General features: G+C 30.6%; 1 pseudogene; it reads left to right on the forward strand.

Moving 5' to 3' along the window:
• Positions 1-2,022: 2,022 nt before the first annotated feature.
• On the forward strand, positions 2,023-8,835 carry LOC124927480 (annotated as a pseudogene).
• Positions 8,836-10,807: the final 1,972 nt, after the last annotated feature.

Here is a 10,807-nt window from a genome sequence, read left to right on the forward strand (position 1 = left end):
AAAAAAATTTGAAGTTGTTTGGGTAAATTATTAGGGTATAAATATATGTTGGAATTGATGAGAAAATATAAGAATAAAAATAAAGCTATTTAAAATCAATCTCAAATTAGAATAACATAATGGCCTCAAATTATTTTCATCACCATTCAATTAACCATCACTTATCACATCATTCAAATTATAATATATATATATATACTTTTACTTTGAAATTTTTTAATATATTAAATATTAAGATTTTTTAATTTTTTTTATTCAAATAATATATTTTACATCAAAAATATTTTTTTCTTCTAAATATTCAAATAATCCAAGATCAAACAAAGCCCAATATTATCAAATAAATCATCAATTAGTATAATAAAGATAAAATCATTTATAAAATATAAAAAATAATGTATGCCTCACTAAAAAGAAAGAATCCATATCAACCAACATTTTACATATGTAAAAAGTCAAAATAATTCAATAAATATATATCACTCAAAAAGTGCCATTAAGTAAATTTTCATCTATTGACCTCCTTTACTTAGTAGATAATATGTTTAGAAATTAACTTGTAGTAAACCTTATTATAACTTAATTTCTATTGACTTATTTCTCTAAAAAAATATGTGACCCCATCTAATGAATAAATACTAATTAGTTTTAAAAATAATATACAATATATATATATTTTTTCTGAAAATATTCTCCTCATCTTTGAATTCTTATGTGTAATGACATTTAACTAACTAAATTATGTTATTTTTATTAAAAATAATATAAATTTATTATATTTATTTAATAGAACAAAAAATGTAATTATTAAATTGAAAAAGAAAAATATTTTTTTATTTTTAACTTATGGAACTCTAATCTAATTCAGGACTGCTACTGAATGTATGGTATATTTATATAAGTTAGCCTTTTATGTTTTATGAGACCTATATTTTTACTATTTGTATAAAATTATAATAGAAAGTTTGTTTAATTTTTACAATACTATCCATAAACAGTAGTTAACTCAGTCCAAAATGTAAGCATATACAAATAATAATAAAAAATACATTATAATATTACCTATCCAATTATTATTATTATTTTTTTTATTTTCATTTTTATCAAATTAATAAAAAATTCACACTATTTAAACCATAATTAAAAATAATAATTTGAATCTATCATTTAAAAAAGATATTCACTCTTAATTTCATTTTATTGAAATTTTAATAGAAAAGTATATCAAGTAATAAATAACATTTCTCTTGAATATATATTTTTTATAATAAAAATTATAATTAAAAGATTAAAAATCACAAATTTAATTTGTACTAAAAAATATTTAAGTATGTGCTTTTTTATAATGAAATTGGAATTATAATTATAATTAAAATTAAAATTGAGGGATATAATTTTAGTTTTTAAATTTGATAAATTATTTAAGATTAAGGGTTAGAATTGAAAATTAGAATTAACATTATAATTAAATTCAAACTAATTAATTTTATAATTTATAATTTTACTATTTTTAGTTCGAAATTTTATTTATATATATATATATATTATTAAAAAAACATCTTATTATTTTATATTTATAGCACAATTAATGATAATTTTTTATTTTTTTAATTTATAAAATTAAAATGTAAATTTTTTTAATTTTCACTTTTTCTATTAAGGAGTTAATACGTGAACATATATTTTAATTTTTAAATTTAAAAGGTAAACATACTAATATTTTTATAATTAAAAAATTAACAGATCAAATCAATATTATTAACACTTAAATTATATATTATGTTTAAATTAATATCTTAATAATATAAATAATATATTCAAATTATTTTATTATTTTTTTTCAAACATATAAATTATAATTAAATTACAATTTTATAATTTTTTTTAACATATTTACTCATCCAAACAAACACGAAGGCGAGAGTATTTTATAACTTTTTAAATTTAAAAAAAATTATTAAAAAATAAATAAAGTAATTAATATCTTTTGATTTATTTGATTTGCTAAGATATTAATAAGTAATAACTAACTATCTTCTTCTTCACAGAATGACATTGTTATTAGGTCCACCAAGCTCTGGAAAAACCACATTACTTCTAGCTTTGGCGGGAAAACTCAATTTGGATCTCAAGGCAAGCAAGAACAATGAATCCAGATTTCCATTTCCTTATTTTGCTTTCCATCTCTCCATTTCTTCAGTTAAGAATATTTGAATATCCTCCAGGTTTCAGGAAGAGTAACATACAATGGCCATGGAATGGAGGAATTCGTTCCAGAAAGAACATCTGCTTACATTAGTCAAAATGATCTTCATATTGGAGAATTAACTGTTAGAGAAACCCTAGCTTTCTCAGCTAGATGTCAAGGAATCGGACATCAATACGGTAAGTTGAATGTTATAGTTTCATCATTACTGTAGATTGATCAACTGTCATGAATATGCAGACATGTTAGTGGAATTGTCAAGGAGGGAGAAGCAAGCAGGAATTAAACCTGATCCAGATATTGATATCTATATGAAGGTAAACTTACTTACTTACTTACTTACTTACTGCATTTATTCACTTGATTCTGATTCTGATTCTGTGCATGAAGGCTGCTTCATTAGAGGGGAAGAAAGCTGTCGTAACGGATTACACTCTCAAGGTATCGTATCATTGATCATTGATTATCTTAGAAGTTTGAATCTGACGATTATCATTATGAACAGATCTTAGGACTGGAAGTCTGTGCGGATATATTAGTCGGTGATGAAATGATTCGCGGAATTTCCGGTGGACAAAAGAGACGAGTCACAACTGGTAAACTCATTTTCATTTTCACTATTGTGCTTTCGAAAATATGGAGTTCATTTATCTGATTGCTCAACGATCCAGGAGAGATGCTGGTTGGACCTGCACGAGCTCTGTTCATGGACGAAATATCAACTGGCTTAGACAGTTCGACGACGTTTCAGATCGTAAATTCTATCAGACAATTTATCCATATCTTACATGGAACTGCTCTCATCTCTCTCCTTCAACCATCGCCGGAAGTTTACGATCTCTTCGACGACATTATTCTCCTTACAGACGGTCAAATCGTTTATCAAGGTCCTCGTGAGAATGTATTGGAGTTCTTCGAATACAAGGGTTTCAAATGCCCCGAAAGGAAAGCAGTCGCTGATTTCCTGCAAGAAGTAAGAATTTGGTTTAAATCAAATTGATTACGACCTAAAATCAAATTCCACACTCAAAATTGTTCTTTCGGCGGGAAAATCGTGTAGGTTACATCAAAGAAGGATCAAGAGCAATATTGGCAAAACAAAGAAGAACCATACAGATTCGTTAGCGCTGAAGAATTTGTGGATGCGTTTCAGACGTTCAAGATAGGTCAAAGATTAAGTGATCAATTGGCGATCCCTTTTGACAAAGCAAGTTCTCATCCTGCTGCTTTAACGACTACAAAATATGGTGCTCCATTGATGGAGATCCTGAAAGCTTGCATGTCTAGAGAATACTTACTCATGAAGAGAAACTCTTTCCTCTACATATTCAAGATGTTTCAAGTGAGTAGCAATAACAAAAACCCTAAACTCTAAACCCTGAACTCATCCCAAAATTGAATTCAATCTAATAGATGATGTTTGGTTCTTAGCTTACTTTCATGGCAGTAATCACAATGACGGTTTTCCTAAGAACAGAGATGCCCAAGAAAACGATAGCAGATGGAGGCATTTACATGGGCGCTACATTCTTCGTAATAATCATCATTATGTTCAATGGATACGCAGAGCTATCATTGAGTATTCTGAAACTTCCAGTATTTTACAAGCAAAGAGATCTCTTCTTCTTCCCAACCTGGGCATATTCTTTACCCACTTGGATTCTTAAGATCCCAATTTCATTCGTCGAAGTTGGTATATGGGTTTTCATGACTTACTATGTCATGGGATTTGATTCTGATGCTGGAAGGTAAAACTAATCTAAAACTAGCTTTCTTTTTTCATATATATTGGTTAGCATCTAAATGAATCATGACTATAAACTGCAGGCTCTTTAAACAATATCTTTTACTTATTTGCGTTAACCAAATGTCTTCTGGATTATTTCGATCAATTGGGTCTCTTGGAAGGAGCATCATCGTTGCAAACACGTTTGGCGTATTTGTATTACTTGTTATTACAGTATTAGGCGGATATGTTATGTCAAGAGGTGAGATAATTCAAATAGAATGTAAATATGGTTCAAATTTCAATTGAGGATGTTTTAACTGAAATCTGCTATTACTCTTGTTCATTATCAGATAACATAAAGAAATGGTGGATATGGGGATACTGGATTTCGCCTATGATGTATGGCCAGACCGCCATTGCTGTGAATGAATTTCTTGGGAAGAGTTGGCGACATGTTAGTTAGTTATCATCATTTCTTCTTTTTGAGTAGTTAAGGTAATCAATCACAAAGTAACAATGTATTTGTACAGATTCCTCAGAATTCTACAGAAACGTTAGGCGTGTTGGTATTGAAGTCTCGCGGGTTTTTCACAAACGCAAGTTGGTATTGGATTGGAATAGGGGCGTTAATAGGATATGTGTTTTTGTTTAACTTTCTCTTCACACTGTCTCTAGCTTACCTTAAACGTAAGCAACACAATCCTTTTCGAATTCTTGTACAATTTCCAATGTTTCCTGAATCCTGTTGATGGAATTCTTTCAGCATTTGACAAGGCACAAGCAATTATATCTGAAGAATCCTTATTGGAGAGAAATGCTAGCAAGAGAGGCGTGAGAAGAAGTGTAATGCCGTCTGGCAGCATCATAATCGAACCTGAAAGTAACAAGAAACGAGGAATGGTTCTACCTTTCGAACCCCTTTCGATCACATTTGATGATATCACATATGCAGTTGACATGCCCCAGGTACTTACTTGAGTCTAAAACTTATCAAGAAACGAAACCATGCATTTTGATCCATTTCTTTTTGTAGGAGATGAAGGTTCAAGGAGTTAATGAAGATCGGCTCGAGCTATTGAAAGGCGTGAGTGGATCTTTTAGACCAGGAGTATTAACCGCACTTATGGGTGTAAGTGGTGCAGGAAAGACAACTTTGATGGACGTATTGGCTGGACGAAAAACGGGTGGTTATATAGATGGAGTGATCACCATATCTGGTTATCCTAAGAAGCAAGAAACGTTTGCTCGCATTTCTGGCTATTGTGAGCAAAATGACATTCATTCTCCTAATGTTACAGTCCAGGAATCCTTACAATACTCTGCCTGGCTTCGTCTTCCTCAAGATGTGAACTCTGTAACTAGAAAGGTGACATAAATGGCACAATCTTAACACAAATTTATGTCATACCCTGAAACTAAAAATATGATCTGTTAACGTAAACCATAAGTTCATGACTGCAGATGTTTGTTGAAGAGGTTATGGAGCTAGTAGAGCTAACACCAATAAAGGAAGCTCTAGTCGGTTTGCCAGGCGTGAATGGGCTTTCAACTGAGCAACGTAAGAGGCTTACGATTGCGGTTGAGCTTGTAGCTAATCCGTCCATAATATTCATGGACGAACCGACATCAGGACTTGACGCGAGAGCTGCTGCAATCGTGATGAGAACCGTGAGGAACACTGTGGACACAGGACGGACAGTTGTATGCACGATTCATCAACCTAGCATCGACATATTTGATGCTTTCGATGAGGTGATCAATCTCACTTCTCAAATTATTAAACATTTATTCTTCTTACTTGTATTTCCTTAACAAAATTTTGTTGTGTCAATTCTCAATTGTAGTTGCTACTTATGAAACGAGGAGGTGAAGAAATCTATTTCGGCCCAATTGGTCGTCACTCAGTCAATCTTATCAGTTACTTTGAGGTATTGTAGATATCAAGAATGATTATGTTTTCATCATCTTAAGTGTGACTGAAAAAATTAATGTCAAAATAGGGAATAAGCGGAGTAAACAAAATTAAAGACGGCTACAATCCAGCTACATGGATGTTGGAGGTGACTTCAATGGCAGTTGAATCATCTCTTGGTGTGAACTTTGTTGATATCTACAAACAATCAAATCTATACAGGTAATTAAATAAGAAAAATCTATCAAATGGTTATAATGGAATAATCATATAATATACTTTCTCATATTTAGGAATAACAAAGTAACGATACAAGAAATCAGTAAAGCCACACCAGGATCAAAAGATCTACACTTTCCGACAAAATACTCGCAATCTTTCATCACACAAACCATCGCTTGCTTATGGAAACAAAACATATCCTATTGGCGAAATCCTCCATATACTGCTGTTAGAATAATATTCACAACCATGATAGCTCTTGTGTTTGGGACCATCTTTTGGGACATGGGATCGAAAAGGTTTGTGATTTCTTCGTTTCTTATAAAAACTTGGTTTAAGTTACAAAATCTCTTAATGGGTGGACCTGACAATCTGATATGCAGGAATAAAGAACAGGATATATTCAATTCAATGGGTTCTATGTATTGTGCTGTTCTCTTTATTGGTGCATCAAATTCTTATGGAGTGTTACCAATTGTCTTCATAGAGAGGACTGTATTTTATAGGGAAAAAGCAGCTGGAATGTATTCGGCATTGCCATATGCTTTTGCACAGGTAACAACATCATTATAATTCTCTGTTTTTGTTATTTTTAGTCAACTTTAACTTAATAAAGATTAAAAATGAGAATGTAATTATATATTTTATAATTTAATCATTATTTAAAAATGTCAAAGCTTAAGTGGCTAAGTGATTTTTAAGAAAATATGGACTCCTAAAAACATGTTTTAAGGGGAAATTTGAGCAGATGACCCTAAAAATAGGGTGAAATGCGGAAAGTGATGGTGTATAATTTAAATAGCGCTGGTGACTCCTTTTACTGTTTTTGGACGAAAATGCCCCAGTTACGTCACGCAACCTCAACGCAATTTTTTATTTTTTTATTTTTCAAAAAATTTTAATTATGAAATTTTTTGGACGAAAATGCCTCAGTTGCGTTACGTAATCGCGTCACACAACCCCAGTTGCGTCACGCAATCGTGAGACGAAAAAAAATAATTTCGGTTGCGTCACGCAAGGGTACAACGCACGGGTACAATTGTCATTAAAAAAAAGAGGGTCACCAGCGCTATTTAAATTATCCACCATCACTTTTCGCATTTCACCCTATTTTTAGGGTCATCTGCTCAAATTTCCCGTTTCCCGTTTTAAGAGTACTAATCATTTAACCAAGATAAAGTTAATTTTATTAATTTAAGTATAAAACTATTCTTTGCTATTATATATTTCAATATAGCATAATGTTAAATAAAAATAAGAATAATATTTTTTCAGACTAGGACCCAAAACTTCGGGGGTCGACGTTGTTTTACCTTCAAACTTCGGATTCTGACTCTTGTTCTATCTTTTTTGATTAAAAAAGAATTATAATTTTTTTATAATCATTTAAATTATTTATTATATAGAAATATTTTAATGTATTTGATACTAGAACTAATTTATGATTAGGTGAGCTGTTGGAAATTAGGGTACAAAAAATTTAGATAGTTACTGTTATCATGTTTTTAAACATTAGGTAACTTTTCTATTGAAAATTCAAAATTAGGTAACATTAATTTACGAGTAACTAAAGCATTACACTGTTTTATTTGGGTTGGATATGGAAAAAGTTTACCTAAAATGGTCATTTTTTTTGAATTATGATAAACATTATATAGTCTGATTTTACTTCATTTAGTATAAATCTTATTATTTAAATTATTCAAATAATATACTATTTTATTTGGGGTTGGTTTACACCAATGATCACCCTTAGCTATAATTTTGTTTTTCAAAATCATGACAAAGATTATAGTCTGACTTTATACTTCATGTACTATAATTAGTATTGTTTGGATTATGATGCGGATGATGTGATATTTTTGTTTTACTTCATTTAATATAAATTTTCATTTTAAATATTATATTTTTTTTACACATATAACAACTATTTATACATTTTTTTGTACTATAATTCGTATTAAAACATGCATAGTAATAAGCACAATGTGCTTAACTAAATCTTAATTGTACAAAAACCATGCATCACTTTCAAACTTATTCCAGAAAATAAACATCCTTTCATATCTCTCTTTTTTCCGCTTCTTCTCCTATCGAATTTAGTCTCAACATTCATCACATCGCATTAAATCTCGTATTCTTTTGTCTGTCGGTTTTGTAGGCTCTAATTGAAATTCCACATGTTCTGCTTCAATCAACACTATATTCCGTTATTGTATATGCAATGATAGGATTCGAATGGACAGTTGCAAAGTTCTTTTGGTACATGTTCTTCATGTACTTCACTTTACTATACTTAACGTATTATGGGATGATGGCGGTTGCTCTTACCCCAAACCAAACCATCGCCAACATAATCTCTTCAGCGTTTATCCTCATATGGAACCTTTTCTCCGGACTTATAGTACCAAAAACAGTAAGTCCCACTCCCATATATGTTAACGGTAAGATTTTTCGTGTACGTTACAATTTGGGTAACCGTTTTTACTTCATAAAATATATGTAGAGGATCCCAGCGTGGTGGAAGTGGTACTACTATGTTTCTCCTGTCTCTTGGACACTCTATGGCTTATTAGGTTCACAATATGGAGATGTCCAAGAAAAGCTAGTTACAGGTCAAACTGTGAAACAATTTGTGAGGGATTACTTCGATTACAAACACGAGTTAGTCGGTTATGTTGCTATGATCATCGTTGGATGGGTTCTTTTATTTGGAGGAATATTTGCATACTCAATCAAAACATTTAACTTTCAAAAGAGATAAAAACTTTTAGACCACTCATCACGATATCTTAGGGTCAAGAGTCGTGGAAAGTATCAAGTTTGATTCTTTTTGAAATCATGAAATGTAAATGTTATGTCGTGTATTGTTGTGTTAGTCCCTTTCGAAGAAGAGTAATCGCAAAAATAAAACACCAATAATGTTGAATGTTAGTTTCCTATATGTGGATGTTATATGTAAATTCTCATTAAATGATAATGTATTTTTTATTTTATTTTATAATGTTATATATATATTAAGTTACTATATTTTATGTTTGCAATGATGCCTATATACAACTAGTGTTGAGGCTATGGTTAGGGTCTAGCGATTTCTCCTTATAGACACTTCCACTAACTCCATTGTGAAGCCATCGGTTGAGGTCTAGCGATATGGATTGAATGAAATCAATTTGTAAATATCTAAGTGATTTGAATTTGAAATTTAAAAAAAAAATGAGTTATAGAAATTATAATTTAATTTATAGAATTTGTCTAGTTTAATTAGTTCTGAATTAAGATGAATCTATTGGAAATAATTTTTGTGTTTTTTTAACCAAATTGGATATTAAATCAAGTTATTTCATCTGATTTTTTGTTATGAACTTATTGTTTTGGACAATTTGAATCCTAAGTTGTATTTCCTTGGTGCAATAGGCTTAAGATATTCTAAAATATAACTAACAAAGATATACAAATGTTGATGATCAATTGATTCACAAATTCAAATTCTTGATATGAATAACATTAATTTAATTGAGTTTAGAATGCCCAATGTTGCCATGGTTTTTAAGTTGACATCATAATGTTTGAAGATTTAATAAGTGTGTAACTCCGAAAAATCTTATTCCGAAAAAGTTTGAAGTTCGAAAAATTTTAATTTCGATTTGCGTGTCAGGAATATTTTTAAATAAAATATTATTTTAATTTAAAAATTAAATAAATATGCTATGATCTTTTAAAATTAATTATAACAATAAATATAAAATTTGAAATAATTTTTTTAATTTGAAATAATCAAATTAAAATTTGACATTTAAAAATTTATATTTAAATTAATTAAAAAAATTATTCACTTGATAAGAGTTCCTAATTGATTTTTATTATTTTTAAAATCAATAAAAAGTATACGTGTAAAACGTATTTTTAACCAAAGTTTATATTTAGTTCGTAGTTTGGTGATACTTGTAAGGGCTTTCGGGTTATATCCTTTATACCCGCTAAAAATGATCTCTACTTAAGGGAAATTTGACGAAATAACCCTAAAAGGGTCTTTTTGCATATGTGGTTACCGCCTAATTTTAATTGCGATGGTGATCACATTAATTTTTTTTGACGAAAATACCCCCTTCGCGAAACGCGAAGGCCAATCGCGTTTCGCGAAAAGGAAAATGTAAAAAGTCCAGAATACTCCTTACTATTTAATATAACTTCAATTTTTTTTTCATTTTTCTTCTTCTCCTTCCGCTCTTCTCTTTCCTCTCTCTAAACGACGACGATCTTCAACGGACACCACCATGAGCACGACGAGCACGAGCACTGTAGCTACTGATACATTTGTTGTTTTTATTGTATTGTTGATCCCTTCGGTTCTGGTACTCGTTCGTTCTGATTCGATCGGTTTAGGGTTTCGGTTTTGTTTCAAATGGGGCCTCCCGTTTCGCAAAAGGACATTCCCGTATTGCGAAGGTCCATTCCAGTGTCCTTTCCCATTTTGCGAAGGTCTATCCCTTTCGTGAATTACCTTTCCCGATTCGCGAAAGGCCCTTCCCGTTTTGTGAATTACCCTTCCCGATTCGTAAAAGGCTATCCCTTTCACGAATTACCCTTCCTGTTCCGCGACTTCCCTTCCCTTTTCGCATTTAATTGAATAATTGCATGACTTCAATAGTATTATTTATCCATTCATGTTTTCTATTGCAGCCGAAGTATTCATTTTCTATAATGGAGAGTGAAAATTTGCTAATGATGGTATAAT

This window comes from Impatiens glandulifera, chromosome 2, assembly GCF_907164915.1.
Source record: "Impatiens glandulifera chromosome 2, dImpGla2.1, whole genome shotgun sequence".
In the NCBI taxonomy this organism is placed as follows: domain Eukaryota; kingdom Viridiplantae; phylum Streptophyta; class Magnoliopsida; order Ericales; family Balsaminaceae; genus Impatiens; species Impatiens glandulifera.